Below are 19,200 nucleotides of genomic sequence, written 5' to 3' on the forward strand. Positions count from 1 at the left end.
AAACCCTGACGCTTTCGCTGATATGGCGCTGTCGATTTCCTTATCTACAGATCGGTAAAAGAAAAATTGCATCAACTCTGCATAGTTTGCTTTTACGACCTTCAGAGACTTTATTCTTACCACCCATCTGTAAAATTAAAAAAAATTATATATATATAAATACCTCAATCATGATAAGATACAATTTTTAATTTCTTTTCTATACCTAGTCGGACAATAGGCTGCAGGCGCGGGTAAATCTTTGTGGCTCCTTTCCTGCGCGCAAATCTGCAAGTCCTTGAACTGTGCAACGCGCTTTGGAGATTCTCTGACAAAATTTATCAGTTCTTTTTTTGCCACAATACATTTTCTTGCGAGTAGAATTTTCTCGATTGCGTCTTGAACAACTAGATTCAAGCTATGTGCATTGGAATGCACGAATAAGGCTCGTGGTTCTGCTTCACGAATCTGTTTTTGTAACCCTGAAATCCTGCCTGAAACATTGATACCCCATCGTAACACTGACCCCTGAGTTTGGAAAGCCATAGTTGGCATTTGTCGAAATTTTCACTGACGAGGTTGAATAAAGTTGTTGCCTTAGGGTCAGGAGTTGAAAAAAATCCAATAAAATTTTCACTTGCTGTTAAATTTTCTGAAACGGTTCTAAGGCAAACGGACACTTGTTTAATTCGAGATACATCGGAAGTTTCATCTAAAGAAATCGAAAAATATTCGGTGTGTTTGGTTTCGTCCATGATTTCCGATAATACAATAGTGGCTATAAGTTGGAGAATTTCATTTTGACTTTCATGATGAAGCCATTTGTGACCATCCCTCTGCAGCCAGGATTTCAATTCCACCACGTCTTCTGCGCGAGACTTCAAAAACGTCATGAAATTGGAGTTTTCGTCATTATTGTCTCCTCTCATAGCAAGTCCTGTTTCGCTAGTGATTTTAACGTGCTGAATACTTTTAATAATGTTGTCCGGTTCCCCGTCATTTGTTTTGAGTGCGTTGTTGATATTTGTTGCACCACGTTAACTTTTGCAACATTTCTTAATGCATCGGCGCAATTAAGATGTAGGGGACTATAAGCGCAAGCACTAGCAAAATCAAATAAAGTGGCAGAGATTGTAGTTTCTTGAACACTGGTTACATGTAGTAGAATACATGTGTGCGTAGCAGAGAAAATAAACAAACTTCGAAGTTTGCTCATGTGAAGCGCATACACAGGGCGCTCTTTCAAGTGGAAAAACTTGAAACATTTTGTCAAATCTCGGGTGGTTAAAATACCCACCCGAAAATTTCCGAGTGGGTAGTACTACCCACCATACCCACATTATCTGCCGGGCCTGAATGGGTTAAGGCAGTATCTAGGGTTTTGGAAAATAGTACGTACCAAGATTTTTACATGAAAAATGGTATGTTATACAAGGATCCGATAAAAGAATAATAGTGGTACCACAAGGCAAGACGAAATTATTCGTATGGCACACGGTCAAGGCCATTGGTCCACAAAAAAGACGCAGGATTATTTGGAAAAGTCCTATTATGTCCCACAAGTAGGTCCTAAAGTAACGAAAATTATAAAAAACTATGTTGAATGCATTATTGGGGAATCGAAGGCAGGAAAGAAAGAGGGCTTACTATCCCGAATAAATAAGGAGGATAAACCACTGGCAATATACCATGTAGACCACTTAGGTCCAATGGAAGTCACTCATAAAAAGTATAACCATTTGCTAGTAGTGGTGGATGCTTTTAGCAAATTTGTCTGGTTGTACCCAACAAAGGGCACAGTCAGCACTTCCGTTATATAGAAATTGGAAAAACAATCACCGATATTTGGTAACCCTAAAAGAATTATAACGGATAGGGGCATAGCTTTTACAGGCAAAAGTTGCACAGACTATTGCGGTAAAGAGGGTATTCAGCATTTTCTTATTGCAACTGGTGTGCCTCGTGGAAACGGGCAAGTTGAACGAATAAATCGTATTATCATACCTTTACTAACAAAATTGTGTCACAATAATCCAGCAAACTGGTACAAGCACGTTGATAAAGTACAACGGCTTTTAAATAATGACTTCCACATGGACGATATTCGGTTGAAAAGGTAGGTGACCATGAAGGACCCAACAAAACGCTAACAGTCGCCGAATATATGAAAGCTTGGAACCCATCGTTCGGGCCGAACGCCATATCAGGACGGCCGAATGTAGGAGCGACATACGGTAGGACTACACAAAGTGGACACACCTACTGACTACCTTTATCTGCAGCCCTACTTGCTTGACTCACAGCCACCCAACCGAACGACCTTGACGAATCGTCTGACCGACCTAAAACGAATGAAACCGTTTTAAGTTTAATAATTAATTAATAGAAATTATTTAAATGAAGTATTAGAATTTTTTCCTTTAATTTTAACATTTTAACACACTGTTTTGAATTTAAAGTTTGCGTAAATAAACATGCATATTTATTTGTGAAATCGTATGTATATGTTTTATTTCTACATAAATAAATTAACGGCACCCGAAAAATGATATTCTGGGTCAATATCTCGGACACTTATCGGACTCATAAGTAAGAGCGCTTCCAAAATATTTCAGGGGTGACTTAAAAAAAAAATTATAAAGAAATGCGTTCAAATTTAACCAAATTTTCATATTTAATTAAATATTCAAATAAGACGAATTGATAGATGAAGAAAGATAGCAAAGACAAGTTGATCCACTTTTTATACTCAGCTGAGCAGAGCTCACAGAGTATATTAATTTTGTTCGCATAACGGTACCCCGTAACGGCAGAAACTAATCGAGATAGATATAGACTTCTATATATCAAAATGATCTGGGCGAAAAAAGAAAATGATTTAGCCATGTCCGTCCGTCCGTCTGTCCGTTAACACGATAACATGAATAAATTTTGAGGTATCTTAATGAAATTTGGTATGTAAGTTCCTGGGCCTCCTCCCAGACTCCCCCTCCCTATTTAAAATGAACTCAATCGGACTATAATCACGCCCACTTTTTCGATATCGAAAATTTCGAAAAACCGAAAAAATGCTATAATTCATTACCAAAGATGGATAAAGCGATGAAATTTGGTAGGTTTGTTGACCTTGTGACGCAGAATAGAAAATTAGTAAATTTTGGACAGTGGGCGTAGCACCGCACACTTTTAAAAGAAGGTAATTTACAAGTTTGCAAGCTGTAATTTGGCAGTCATTGAAGATATCATGATGAAATTTGGCAGGTACGTTACTACTATTACTGTATATTTTCTAAATAAAAGTTGGCAAAATCGGATGACGAACACGCCTACTTTAAAGAAAAAATTTAATATCTTTGCAGTATATAAGTAATTATGCAACATTCAACTCCAGTAATGATATGGTGCAGCAAAATACAAAATAAAAGAAAATTTCAAAATGGGCGTGCCTCCGCCCTTTTTCATTTAATTTTTCTAGAATATTTCTAATACCATAAGTCGAACAAAAATTTACCAATCTTTGTGAAATTTGGTAGGGGCATAGCGAGAACTGTGTTCTGTGCAAATGGGCTAAATCGGTTTAAGTCACGCCCAGTTTTTATACATAGTCCACCGTCTGTCCTTCCGCTCGGCCCTTAACATGATAACTTGAGCAAAACTTGATATATCTTTACTAAACTTAGTTCACGTACTTATCTGAACTCACTTTATCTTGGTATTAAAAATGGGCGAAATCTGACTATGACCATGCCCACTTTTTCGATATCAAAAATTTCGAAACATGAAAAAAATGCCATAATTTTTACCAAATATGAAAAAAGGGATGAAACGTTGTGGTTGGGTTGTTTTTTTAAATATAACTTTAGCAAAAACTTTGTAAAATGGGTGTGACACCCACTATATTAAGTAGAAGAAAATTAAAAAGTTCTGCAGGGCGAAATCAAAAGCCTTTGGAATCATGGCAGGAATACAGTTCGTGGTATTACATTTATAAATATTAGCGGTACACGACAGATGATGTTCTGGGTCACCCTGGTCCACATTTCGGTCGACATCTCGAAAACTCCTTCACATATACAATTAAGGGCCACTCCCTTTTAAAATCCTATTAATACCTTTAATTTGATACCCATATCCGTAAAACACATTATTGTCACCACTGGTCCACCTTTATGGCAATGTCTCGAAAAGGCGTCCACCTGTAGAACTAGGGCCCTCTGCCTTTTAAAATACTCCTTAACACCTTTCATTTGATACCCATATATTAAAAACACATTATAGAGTCACCCCTGGTACATCTTTATGGCAATATCTCGAAAAGGCGTCCACCTGTAGAACTAGGGCTCTCTCCCTTTTAAAATACCCCTTAAAACCTTTCATTTGATACCCATATCGCACAAACACATTCTAGAGTCACCCCTGGTCCACCTTTATGCCCATATCTCGAAAAACCGTCCACGTGTAGAACTAAGGCCCATTCCCTTTTAAAATACTCATTAACACCTTTCATTTGAAACCCATATCGTTCAAACACATTCTAGAGTCACCCCTGGTCTACCTTTATGCCGATATCTCGAAAAGGCATCCACGTGTAGAACTAAGGGCCATTTCCTTTTAAAATACTCATTAACACCTTTCATTTGATACCCATATCGTACAAACACATTCTAGAGTCACCCATGGTCCACCTTTACGGCGATATTTCGAAAGGGCCTCCACCAATAGAACTAAAGCCCTCTCCCTTTAAAAATACTCATTAACAGCTTTCATTTGATACCCATGTCGTACAAACACATTCTAGAGTCACGCTTGTCCACCTTTATGGCGATATCTCGAAAAGGCGTGCACCTATAGAACTAAGGCCCACTCCCTTTTAAAATACTCTTTAATACCTTTCATTTGATACCCATGTCATACAAACACATTCCAGGGTTACCCTAGGTTCATTTTCCTACTTGGTGATTTTCCCTTATATGACAAAGGATGAAGGAAAATCGTTCCAAAAAACGTCACCGTTGGCCTACAGTTTGGTCATTATTTCCCAAACGTATGTGATATGGAGTTAAAAACCACTTATAAACCATCTACGAAACCCTACGTAACCAACGCAGCTAAGCTCTCATCTGAGTATGTAATGTTCGGTTACACCCGAACTTAGCCTTCCTTACTAGTTATATATAAAGCTTGTTTAAAAGGGTATATCTTAGCGAAAAATAGTTTTGTAACAATGATATTTCACTTACCAAGTTTTATTGTAAGAGAAAATTGGGAGACATTTTTAAAATGAGCGGTGCCACCCCCTATTCCGATAAAGCATTACACAACATTTCTAGAGCCTCAAAAAAAAAAAAAACAAAACAAGTAAGGATGGGACTGTCTTCGGCACAGCCAAATGGGGCTGAACAATAATCTTATCCCGTTCGTAATCTCCAAATAATCGGATGTATAAGATTAGAAATATATAGTGAACAGATGTACATACCTAGACGATTTTTAAGATAAATATAGAAAAAAAAATGGCAAAAAACCCTCTTATCTGAACGATCGGTTATATGGGATATATATTATATATAGCTCCGATCGAAATGATTTCTACAGGAAATCTTGTATGAGATATTAGAATATATCACCAAGTTTCACGTTTTTATATTGGAAACTAAGGGAGAAATGGCCAAAAATCTTTCTATCTGAACGATCGGTTGAATGTAAGAATGTGCTGACACCACACTTCAACAAACACGAGCGAAGCCAACGCAGGTAATTGATCCGGTATCATATTGCGTAAGCCACTGATGGGCAAAACGGCTCGTATGAGCCTGCACAGTGGGTAAAAAGTCATAAATTTTATTTATTTATTTTATTTAACATTTTTTTATACACCTCGTTTTTGACCAACAATTAAGTCAATATTTGGGTTGATAGAATTTGCTGCTGCAATGCGCATCACAGATGCGAAATTTACTTCGGAAAGCCTATTTCGTAACTTAGTTTTTGTCAAATTCATTTTCGAAAAGAATTGTTCACATGTGTAAGTGCTCCCAAACATTGAAACTATATTCGCAGCAAAATTTCGCAACTTTGGATATTTCTGCGTATCCAATATTTTGTAGAACCGTATCACATCTCCGCATTCTAAAAACTTGTTTTTTAAAGGAGTGGAGCACTGCAATTCTATCAATTCCATTTGTAGTTCTGCCGGAGCTGTTTGAATATTCTGACTGAAAGGAGATACAAACATATCAAACATTCCTTGTAGAGTATCCAGCACTGCAAACCGGTCTTTAAACTGCATCAGTAATTTTTGAATTTCTTCGCAGTATTTTTTAACATCGATAGCATTGTTCAGAGAAACAGCCTTTAGACGTGGAAAGAAGTGACAATTTTTTACTGCGAGCTGCTCACCCCATAATTCGAGCTTTGTTTTGAAGCCTCTTATTGCGTCACCTAAATCGTATATACGGTTATCTTTACCTTGCAAAGTCAAATTCAAAATATTAAGATGCTCTGTAATATCTGTTAAGAAAGCTAAGTCAGCTATCCACTCGGGGTCATTAAGTTCACTAAATGAATATTTTTTAGAAATCTGCAGGTTATAAAAAAATAAAATTAGTTTAAAACCTAAGAATATAAGCTGGTGGAATATACCATAAAATCTGAGATGAGTGATCGTAACTCAAAAAATCTTTTCAGTGTTACTCCCCGACTCAGCCAACGGATTTCTGTGAAATATGGGATATCCAATTGCTCACTTCCCGCGGACTCAAGAAGTCCCTTAAACTGGCGGTGGTTTAATCCCTTTGAACGAATTATGTTGGTACATTTTACTACATTACCCATTACATTTTGGAAACTTAAAGATTTGGCGCATATAGCTTCCTGGTGAATAAGACAATGCACTGCAATACAATCTCGGTTCAATTCGGAAGCAAATTTTGCCTTAAGCCGCCCAACGAATCCTTGCTTGCATCCCATCATCGCTGGCGCGCCATCAGTTGCCACACTAAAGATTTTACTCCAGTCCAACCCTCTTCTGACAGCACAATCTAAAACCGCATCATAAATATCTTGAACCGTCGTAGTTCCTTTCAAAGGTATCAAATCAAGTAATTCTTCGGTAATATTGAAATCAATATCTACTCCCCGAATAAATATTGCTAACTGCGCAACATCAGAAATATCTGTGCTCTCATCTAGAGCCAACGAAGCAGACATAAAGCTAGAAATTTTTCGGTCGAGCTGCATTTGGCAGTCGTTAGCCATATCTTGCACCCTTCGACCGATAGTTTGACGCGACAAACATATTTGGTTGTATTTGTGAATATGTTCTTTCGACAAAGTGTCAACTGCTTCCAAAATACAAGATTTTATATAGTCCCCATCTGAAAAGGGATGATTACCCATAATCATTTTGTGGATAATAGCATAGCTTACACGAGTTGCTCCAAATCCATCAACAGCAATCTATTGCAAATAAAATGTAGCAAATAATGATTATATGTAGTAACAAATTTCCAAATCACGTAATTGGACGCGTTTCCGATGCGCAATAGTTGAGTAAGCCGTTGACTCAGCTGGAACGTCAGTTGAGTGACAAAACTTTGGAAATAATACGTTCAGCTAACTGACGACAAATGATCACCAATTTGACCTAAAGCTCCAACTATTTTTTAAAATGCACTGCAGTCCGTTTCCGTGATCACTTATCAGCTGAGTCAACCTTTGCACTTCGAAACGCGTTCACTAATGACCGCACCTCTTGATCACTGTTTTCTTCATCAGAAGTTAGTTGCTGAAATAATTCTAATCGTGCTTCGTCTGAATACTTATCACATTCACTATGAAATTTTTGATAATGCCTTCTAATATTAAAAACTTTGCAAACTACATGCTTCTTGCAAAGTAGACATTGAGATTCACCACCACTATGTTGACACATATATTTTATACTCCAATCCTTATTAAAACTGCCTGACTTTCTTTTTAAAGAACTTACACTTATTTCACATTCCAAAGCCATTTTCAAAATACAATAAAGCGAATAAACTATGAAACATGTACATATTTCATAAAAATTTGATGCACGAATTACAGTTTTTGAACACCGTTATAATATATATAAGCATCATCAACAACACGGCTCATCTTGCTTAATACATATTTAACATTTACCAAGCTATGCCGAAAATAGAGCTGCCACCGCTTTTATTATGTTCAAATATTAAGCGTTTTAGGATAAAGTAGCCTTTACCGGCGGCTTCGCTCGCACTAAAGGCCACAAATATGTAATGTCGCTTTTGTGATTCATAACTCGAACTGAATTTTCAGTTGTAATTTTAAAAGTTCCTTTATGATTCAAATCATAAACAAAGCAAGTTTTAAAATTGGAAAAATGGTCGCCGTAAATTAAATACACATGCAACACATGCTCCAACAATTTTTGCAATGTGGATTTAACGATATATGTATGTGAGCTGAAGAAAATTGAAAATTCCTCCATAATTTGAAATTTATAAATGAAAGCAGTTATGTTTACAATAAAACTGGTAAAATTAGTCATTGTTTATGCGATTGGTACCTTTTTTATTTGTAAACTGATACATTTCTTTCTAGGCTCACGGCAACACTGCCAACAAATCTGAAAAGGGTTTCGTTTTCCCACGATTGTATAAGAAACGTGCATTAGTACGTTTTTCTACTACTACTTCCTCTAATGCTAATACTTTAAAAATACTTTTTTTAAATACTTTTATGTATACATTGCAAAATGAATCGGCTTGCATATAATTAAATGTTTGTGAAGGCGAAATGAATGTCAATAATGCGCTGTGTTCGGCCTGAGTGCGTCGTAAACCGGCAGTGGGTAGGCGCACAAGGGTCGATCTTGGAGTGGATGGTTCGCTCAAAAGAAATAAAGGAAACAAACGCACAGAGGATTTCCTCGTTATAATAATGTTTTATTAAGAGTGTTAGGAAATATAGAGTGGATACAATATTACCTTGGTGTTGAACGTGACGGTGGCGATCTTGGGCGATGTGTGCTGGTTGGCGGTCAATCGAAAAAGAGAGCGGTTATCCCGTTGAGGACAACCGCTAAGCCGCGAAAAAGTCCTCTGGTATTAAGGAGGGGAAAAAAAGCCACACACACAACAACCCCCACATATACGTGCATGGCTGCTGACAACCCGCACACACACGTGCATGCGTATGAAACGCATGCATGTGCATGCATACACACAAATGCGGCGTGAGTGTGGGTGGCTGGAAATATTATTAAAACGTTAGGGAGGGGCGCCGTCAATCAGATAAAAGTTAGGCATTGGGCCTAAACATGCCGCCCCCCTTGCGGTACGCAACATCACAGTCCGCCAAGGATCACCGACCGTGAAGAAGAGAAAAAAATAAAAAACTTATAATTAATTATATCTAACTTAACATAATGCCGGACAGTCCGCCGGCTTGGCGGCACGCAAAATGGTTTGCGCAGTGTGGGAGCTTGGTTGCTGCTGCCTCGGTCATTCACCAATTTTTCCGTTATGGTGTAAGGCGTGAGCCAGGTTTGCCTAGAGCTAGGGATTGCGAAAAGAAGTAAGAGGATATACGTGTTCATATTTCTTGCCGTTTATTACAAATTCATTGGAAATTCTATGCTTGTGAGTTTTGCATGAAGAAAATTCAATAAAAAATAACTTATTGTAATGATACAAGCTTTTAAAACGCACACCTCCATTGTGAATTCATACAAGTGGCGAATTTTCGATAAAACGTTCACCATAGTGAACAGAGAGTGAGTATTAATATGTTTTCTGTATACAAATTTAAAGCTGATTTGAAACAAATGTGCAATTCATGGCACTTCAATTTAATAACGGCGAACACAAGAAAAAGAAACCTTTCTTCCATTCTCTGGCCCTTCGCGACAGCCGTTCTCCCTGTCAGCTATGATTTGACACGTAGGCATGGCAATGGAGGGATAGAAAGATTTTTCACTTGTACGTACTCACAATGCACACCTCTTGCGACTGTGTACAACAGAAATTCAAGAAAATAAAAAAGGATAAAAGTTTAAAAATTCATGTATTTCGGTCGTTACCGAACATTTTGCTGTTAGGCCTTCGCTGTGCCCGAGAGTACCCAACCGAAGATGGTACTCTGAGCTAACAAAGGGCCAAACGTGGTGGGCAGCATCCCTGGGAGTATTATCTCGGCATATACATCTGTGCCTAGGACGAGGCGGATCGGGGCGGATGAGTAGAACTGCGGATCCGCCAGACGAAGATGTGCGTACGGGGCTGCAATGGCACTGTCGATGCTGGTTGTGGGTGTCGTGCGCCGAAAATTGGCTACGACCGCAGCATGGGTCGCAATCCTTCTGTTCTGTCCGTGTCTTCCGAGTACGTGTAGTCGACCTCATTACCGAGAAGGGTCAAGTCAGACGACCTTTGGTCAAACTGATCCTTCTTCCCACGGAGATAGATTGTGAGAGGACCAAGAGCCTCTCTTAACAATCCCCCCGTTCCTCCACCTCCCGCCTTTCAAAAAATATCCCACAAATTCACTCGCTCACCCCGAGCGAGGACACCAGAAATCTCCCCACTCACTCGTTATTACATAGCGAGTATCCCAGAAAAGCCCTTACGCAGACCCTCGGTCAACAAAGGCACTCGGCCCATAATCTTTTAAATTTTCAAAATTTCAAAACCCAGCTCTCGTTCACCCGGAACGAGGCCAACCAACAACCCTAATGCAGATCCCCCATCTGCCACAAGACACGTATTTTTTGAATTTTCAAAAATTAAACCCCACATTCACTCGCTCACCCCGAGCGAGGACACCAAAAAATTCCAAATTCACTCACTCCCCAGAGCGAGGACCCCAGAACCCTCCAAATACCAGTGTTCATAGGAGGAATCGACAAACAAAATAACCGAAATATCCAACACGCTACAATGTTTACGATGTTGGCCTCTAGTGGGTGGGAAAAGTGCTCCGTAATCTTTAAATAATTATTTAATCCGAACTGAATTTGAACTACATACCTTTATTCATATCAAAAAATTGAAAAGCGATTTACCACAACATATGTCTCAATTAGTTAGCACAAAACTACATCCAGACCGATTCCTGAATACGAAAGTTAATGAAATTCATTGTGCTATGGAATCGAACCGGGGTCTATGCAAGGTTCCGCTAAGTTAAGCTAGCTAGTTAGCGCCTTGAGGCACGTGTAATTAAGGCCTAATACTTATAAATAATAAATACGTTATGTATGGACGTACAAAAGAGACCAGAAAATTGAAAACTATATCCAATAATAATAATCTCGGCGAAAATCGGTCGACTTATATTAAAAAAAAAAAAACCAAAATTTATCTGATGAGCACAATAATTTGATTTAAATTGGGCATACAAAATTAGCTTTCACACGGAATATTTTACGAACTAACTCTTATACCTCCACAAAAGAACTAAGCTGAAAAAAAAAAAATAATAATAATCGTTGGCCAAAGAGGTGTGCCTTTTTTTTTCCAGTTTTCGTTCCCTTGATTGTAGGAATTCACGCCGAACCTCACTGGGTTTCATTTTATAAATGCCAATTAATTTATTAAGAATATGTTCGGCAGTGTGAGAATCTGCTTCAAAGTCGGTAATGCCTCCAATCATCATAACTGTCAATGCGTTTTAAGCATTGGCGTCAACCATTACCAACCTATAATGCAATTTTGGCGCGTAAGAGTTTCAAGAGTAAGCTCGCTAATATGTTCGTGACATTTGTGCTCTCAACCAGTTAGCATTTGGTCCCTTGATCGCTCAACTTGGGACCTGATCATACTACCCGTCCTCCTCTTGTAAAAAAAAAAAAAAGGTCACACCTCTTTTGTAACTGATGATGCTGGAGGTGGTGGCGGTACCGCATCAACAATAAAAAGTAAACTCGCTCTACAATTAGCGAATAGTCCCAACCAAGCGCAAAAATAAATTTATGGAATATGCACGATTTGATGGCACTTATATGACAGAAATACAAACGAAAAGCGTACATGTTTTTTCTAAGTATGCTGCCGGAAAGAGGTAGTAACTATCCAATAAGAATTTGCGTACTAGCCAGCGCAAAGACAATTGGGTAATTGGCCTTGTAGGTTACAAAGCAACAACACAGTACCCCGAGATTCCGTTAAAATCCATTAGGCATTATGCTTTACACACGACGAGAGATGGTATGGAAGACTGTCCCCCTTGTTCCAAGTTTGGCTTTTCTCATCTAAAATTGGCAGAACGTGGGCCAGTGGCTCAAGTAATACGCGTTGCTTATGCCAACAATTTAGCAACAAAATCTATGAAATCTGAAGATGACAAAGCGAGAGTGGCAGCGGCAGCTGTACGCTCTATACAAAAAATTTATCAAAAAAAAATGGCAAAGGGGTTGATGAAGGCGACTCTAACTGTCTTACTATAAGTCACAATGATGATTATGAAGAACGTCTAAAGACTCCTAATGCTATGTTGGAAGCACCTATGTATCGTACATATCGTCTAAACATAATCGAAAAACCTTTCTTTAAAACGGAAGTAGCACTTGGTCAATTTCGATTCGATCACCTGAAATCCCAAGTGACCAACATAAGAACGCCAAATTTTGAAGTAAACAAAAGGCTATACACTTGATGTCATCGCGTATTGTGAAATAATCGAAAAACGCAATGTAAAGGCAACGCCTCGCATACGGCGTAAGTCTTCCCCACCGTTCAACCCACCAAGCCAAATCACCAAAATGATAACATCAATATTTAATAATCAACGTAAAAACGCTTCACACAGTGATGCAGACATTGCAAGTCACGAAACAACCGAAATTAATGCCACGAATCGAAATAATTCTCTTGAAAAGACGGATTCCGAAGATGATACTTGGTCATCAACAGGATATAATTACATTAATCCATTTGTCCATAATTTGCAGATCGACAACAGAATTGATTTGGCAAGATTTATATGCTTACCGTGCTTTTGCTTCCCATTCGCGTTGTTGGCTGTTTTTTTTATCACTTTTATCTGCGTGGAGGGTTGCCTGCATTGCTCTATATGGTCTTACAGTTGATGATATGATGTCCAAAACAATTAGTGGTTGGCGTAGACATTTTAAACGAGTAACACCCGCTTCTCTGCGCATGTTATACGCTTCAGGGTCCTTTATCATGTCAAAATGGTTGGGCAACGTGCCTCACCTAAACAAGCTCCAATTCTGGTGGTAGCACCGCACTCTTCCTACGTCGACTCGATTATTGTTGTAACAGCTGGGCCGCCATCAATTGTAGCAAAGCGTGATAGCGCTGATATACCTCTATTGGGCAAAATCATCAACTTCGCTCAACCGATTTATGTGCAAATACGATACGTCCGATTGTACAGCGTGCACGTCCGGAGGAAGAATGGCCACAGGTGGTAATTTTGTATGAGGGTACCTGCACAAATCGTAAGGCATTGATTAATGTTAAGTCTGGCGCTTCTATCCGGGCGTACCAGTGCATCCGGTATTGCTAAAGTATCCCAACAAGTATGACATATTCACATGGACTTGGCAAGGTCCAGGCATATTCAAGCTTATTTGGGTAACAATGGCACAATTTTATAATCGTTGCGAAATTGAGTATTTACCTGCCTATACGCCGTCAGAAGAGGAAAAATCAGATGCGTAGAATATTGCGTCAGAATATTCCTTTGAAGATGTAATTACAATGAGCCGTGCAAATGATATGCGTGCTCCCTTTCCTGGCGATATTATCGAAATTGATGGTCTTGCCTCAAAATAATGCTCACTGTGACCGGGCGGGCGCATTTTTAAATCAAAAATTTTTTTTTTCTGGGCCACAACTGTTCAAAAATCCCTTTCCTGGCGATATTATCGAAATTGATGGTCTTGCCTCAAAATAATGCTCACTGTGACCGGGCGGGCGCATTTTTAAATCAAAATTTTTTTTTCTGGGCCACAACTGTTCAAAAATCAATTTTTTCCTAATTACCACAAATATATAGGTTGTACGCCAGGCCACGCCGTAGTAGAGAGTGAAAGAACGGAAAATCACTTGATACATCTCCCGTTGTTTCAATTCATAAGAATTTTACATTCTATACACGGGTATGTATGAATGTGCGCTCTTTGTCTTTGCCGTTGGTATGCTGGTACCAGTGAGCGGAATTCTAAAAATGAAAAAGGGTAGTAGGCGGCAGTTTTTTTTTTGTACCAAGAAAACCATAGCTACTGTTCATATTTATACCCAACAATTAATAATGTACTGTAAAACAAATAACGCGCATGTCAAGGGAATTACCCTTTTAAAACACGGACAAAGACAAAATTACGTGTCCATTGGTAAATACCTCCAGAGCTTATGCCAATATAATACTCACCTTTTTGGCATTGCATTTTCTTAAAACGTGGATTTTCGTTCAAATTAAATCACAAAAAGTGATGAAAATAGCGTATGGAAGTATTTGCGAACTCATTTGCGACAGTTATCTCCGAATTTGTACACAAATTTTTTCAAAATTGGTTAGTGTCACCCCTAAATGTTCTTCGGGTGGGATCGGCGATGGCTTAGTACACGTATTTAGTACCAAATGATCAAGTATTTTAGTACCAATGCGAATAGATTGAAATGTTGCTAGTATTTTGGGATTTGGTGCTCGGAGTAGTAGAAAATGAAATTGGGTCGGAAAAGCTAGTAAATCTACCAATTCGGTAAAGTCCTTGCACTGACTGTCCATATACTTACACCAACGTATGTACATATACATGCCGAGTTTTAAATGTACATTATATTAGGGATGCATAAAATGATGCAAACGGGTACCGAAGAACCCGTTTCCGAAAAATAGGTACCGGAGCCAAACACCCTTCGGGAACCGTGCCATTTGCTAAAGGCCATCAATTAAACAGGACTAGAAGCGTACTTGGGAAAAGGTTGAATAAACAACTCTCATAAATAACCGAAAGGTAATACAAAAAGAGGAAAATGATACATTCTACAAATGATTCTCCTCATCCAAAACGAACATTTTTTTATTTTTCTTTACATCGCATACAATTTTGCTGTCCAAACATTTTTTTTTGTGGCGGGCAGGGAAGTTGTTGGGTTTTAGCACCAACAACACAAATAACAGCGACTCAAAAGAACCCACGCTATACACTTTCTACCCGGTTCGGCACCAGAATGTGTGAACCGAAAATCGTAAATGCTCATTTTCTGCAGCACTAGTGTGTCCGTGGCCAACTAAAACGCTGCCGGGTGACACAAAATAAACAAAATAAGGCACTAAAGACCCAGGCACATAACGTGCGGGGAAAGAGGCCATGCACATAATGCACTCCACATATAAATATTTTTTTTATGCAGCGACAGATGTTTCCCCTTATGCGCGCGTTAATAAAATTTCCCAAATCCCCAATAATACAACTAGGGACCACTCGCCCCTGCACTTTGACAATGACCCGACCCATTGAAACCTATTTCACTCCTTTCAGGAAAATGGGTCGTTTTGCCGCTTTAAAACGAAACGCTGCCAAGAACGTCATGCGTTATACGTCGAAATGCCGCGCTTGTTTTAAGCAACATCCCATACGCCTGTGCCCCATCTTTCGGGCCAAAAAACCCGAGGAGCGTCTTTACTTAGCGATCCGCGGGAGCTGCTGTGGAAATTGCTTGGCTCTAAACCACCGCTCTAACGCATGCCCAAGCCAAGGCCGATGTAAAAAATGCGGCGAAAAACATCACACGATGCTTCACATCTCTTCGATTGATGAAGAGGAACAGCTACTCCACGAAGCCCGCTCCAAGCCATGGAGTGTACAAGTTGAGGAGGAGCTGGAATCACCCCGTGAGCGGATTGACGACTCCATATCGTTATATGCGTCAGATGCTGGAACGGAGACTGGGCCTCTTCGTCCAGCTCGAATCCACCGAACCGGAGCGGAGACTCGGTCTCTTCGCCCGAACACAACACCAGCAGCCAAATCGTATCGACCGCTTTTGCAGCACGAAAGGAAGCGGCTCCAGCACAACCCATCTACCGTCCAGCGCCATGTTCGTGACGGCCGAGCGGAGACTCGGTCTCTTCGCCGGCAAACTAAGGCCCCTCAACGAAGACAACCACCGCGCGAGCGCAGAGCGGAGACAAGGCCTCTTCGCCTGCAACAACGACATCACACCCATCATCAACCACGAGATCGCAGTCACGGATCCAACTCGCTGCAGCTCACCACCGTGTCCGCCTTCCGGGCAGGGCTCCTAGCCCCGCATTCAGCTGCCACCGCCACCATGATACCGACGGTAGCGATCACCCCCACCGCGGTCGTGAAAATAGAAGCAGGGGGCGGCTACACCTCGTTCGCGCCTTAATCGACGGATGCTCCCCCACCACAGTGATTGCGGATGAGCTCGCCCAGGAGCTCCAACTTCCTACCAGCAACATTGGCGGGCAAGCAGGATGTCTGCTGCGTATCCGAGGAAGACACGGACAGAACAGAAGGATTGCGACCCATGCTGCGGTCGTAGCCACGGTGGTGAGCTGCAGCGAGTTGGATCCGTGACTGCGATCTCGTGGTTGATGATGGGTGTGATGTCGTTGTTGCAGGCGAAGAGGCCTTGTCTCCGCTCTGCGCTCGCGCGGTGGTTGTCTTCGTTGAGGGGCCTTAGTTTGCCGGCGAAGAGACCGAGTCTCCGCTCGGCCGTCACGAACATGGCGCTGGACGGTAGATGGGTTGTGCTGGAGCCGCTTCCTTTCGTGCTGCAAAAGCGGTCGATACGATTTGGCTGCTGGTGTTGTGTTCGGGCGAAGAGACCGAGTCTCCGCTCCGGTTCGGTGGATTCGAGCTGGACGAAGAGGCCCAGTCTCCGTTCCAGCATCTGACGCATATAACGATATGGAGTCGTCAATCCGCTCACGGGGTGATTCCAGCTCCTCCTCAACTTGTACACTCCATGGCTTGGAGCGGGCTTCGTGGAGTAGCTGTTCCTCTTCATCAATCGAAGAGATGTGAAGCATCGTGTGATGTTTTTCGCCGCATTTTTTACATCGGCCTTGGCTTGGGCATGCGTTAGAGCGGTGGTTTAGAGCCAAGCAATTTCCACAGCAGCTCCCGCGGATCGCTAAGTAAAGACGCTCCTCGGGTTTTTTGGCCCGAAAGATGGGGCACAGGCGTATGGGATGTTGCTTAAAACAAGCGCGGCATTTCGACGTATAACGCATGACGTTCTTGGCAGCGTTTCGTTTTAAAGCGGCAAAACGACCCATTTTCCTGAAAGGAGTGAAATAGGTTTCAATGGGTCGGGTCATTGTCAAAGTGCAGGGGCGAGTGGTCCCTAGTTGTATTATTGGGGATTTGGGAAATTTTATTAACGCGCGCATAAGGGGAAACATCTGTCGCTGCATAAAAAAAATATTTATATGTGGAGTGCATTATGTGCATGGCCTCTTTCCCCGCACGTTATGTGCCTGGGTCTTTAGTGCCTTATTTTGTTGGACCTTCTTGGCTGCAAGAAGACAATTCCCACTGGCCAGCACAAGAGACCGAATACAAAACGTCCGTTGAGGAAAAGAGGGCACAAACATATGCCACGACAAGGGTAGATCATGTAGATATTCTCGATCGTTTTTCAAATTTACCCAGGGCTTTGAAGGTTCTATCATATGTTAGGAGATTCTATAAAAGAACGCATCCTAAAACTAAAGCAGTGTTCCAAGAAAAGTCGTGCATAATCTCAGCCGATGAGATTAAGGCAACGACTCAAGCATTAATACGAGTCTGCCAGAAACAATTCTACGGTACAGAATATTTAAAATTAAAAAATAGGGAACCTATTGATCGGAAGAGTGAAATCCTGTCACTCCACCCATACATCGACAAAGATGATATTATCAGAACAGGAGGGCGTCTAGAGGCTTCAAAAGACATATCATACAACGAGCGGCATCCGATCATCTTGCCTTACAGTTGTAGGCTGTCTCGCCTTACAGTCATGATGTTTCATCATGACTCCCTTCATGGCGAGAACCAGCTCATGCTCCGTCTCATCCGAACCCAATATTGGATTCCGAATGTCAAGACCATGATCAGAGCCATCATCCACAATTGCAAAACGTGCATTATTCACAGGAAGCAGGCGCAGACCCAACTTATGGGTACCCTTCCCTGCGAACGTACTACCTTTACCCGCGCGTTCACCAATACCGGGGTAGATTTCGCGGGGCCTTTCGACATCAAAAGCTACCGCGGTAGGGGATGTCGACTGTCAAAAGGCTACGTATGCCTTTTCGTCTGTTTCTCCACGAAGGCCATCCATTTAGAGGCCACTAGTGACCTTAGTACCCCATGCTTCCTCGCGGCCCTTTCGCGTTTTACCGCTAGAAGAGGATGCCCGAAGAACATCTACTCCGACAATGGTACGAACTTTGTCGGAGCTTCCAGATCCCTACGATCGGAATTCAAAGCCTTCCTGGCAGAAAGCCGAGACAAAACCGTCTCCAAGTATAGCCATCAAGCGTTAACTTGGCATTTTATTCCACCCGGCGCTCCACATATGGGCGGCTTGTGAAAGGCGGGAGGTGGAGGAACGGGGGGATTGTTAAGAGAGGCTCTTGGTCCTCTCACAATCTATCTCCGTGGGAAGAAGGATCAGTTTGACCAAAGGTCGTCTGACTTGACCCTTCTCGGTAATGAGGTCGACTACACGTACTCGGTTATCTTCGCCGGGGTGTACGTTGATGACTCTACCTAACCTCCATTCGTTGGGAGATAAGTTGTCCTCTTTGATGACAACTAGATCATCCACTTTAAGGTTTTGTTTGGGGTGTTTCCACTTCACACGCTTTTGAAGTTCGGATAGATATTCCACCTTCCATCGTTTGCAGAAAGTGTGGTGGAGGGCTTTGAGTTTCTGCCATCGATTGATCATCGAGGCAGAGCTCTCACTGGCATCTGGTTCTGGCGGAGCCAGTAGGTGGCTGCCCGTTAGGAAATGTCCAGGGGTTAATGGTTCCAGATCCGTTGGGTCATTCGACCCTGGACTGAGTGGGCGCGAGTTGAGGCACGCCTCAATCCGGCACAAAAGGGTTTGGAACTCCTCTATGGTGTACTTATGGGGAGACGCGATCTTTTTGAAGTGGCTTTTGAAGCTCTTCACTCCCGCCTCCCACAAGCCGCCCATATGTGGAGCGCCGGGTGGAATA

The 19,200-nt window shown here is 41.3% G+C and overlaps 1 pseudogene; it reads left to right on the forward strand.

The window, feature by feature from the left end:
- Nucleotides 1–12,745: 12,745 nt before the first annotated feature.
- Nucleotides 12,746–13,784, forward strand: LOC137238744 (lysophosphatidylcholine acyltransferase-like; annotated as a pseudogene).
- Nucleotides 13,785–19,200: the final 5,416 nt, after the last annotated feature.

Source organism: Eurosta solidaginis, chromosome 1 (genome assembly GCF_040869045.1).
Source record: "Eurosta solidaginis isolate ZX-2024a chromosome 1, ASM4086904v1, whole genome shotgun sequence".
Classification (NCBI taxonomy): domain Eukaryota; kingdom Metazoa; phylum Arthropoda; class Insecta; order Diptera; family Tephritidae; genus Eurosta; species Eurosta solidaginis.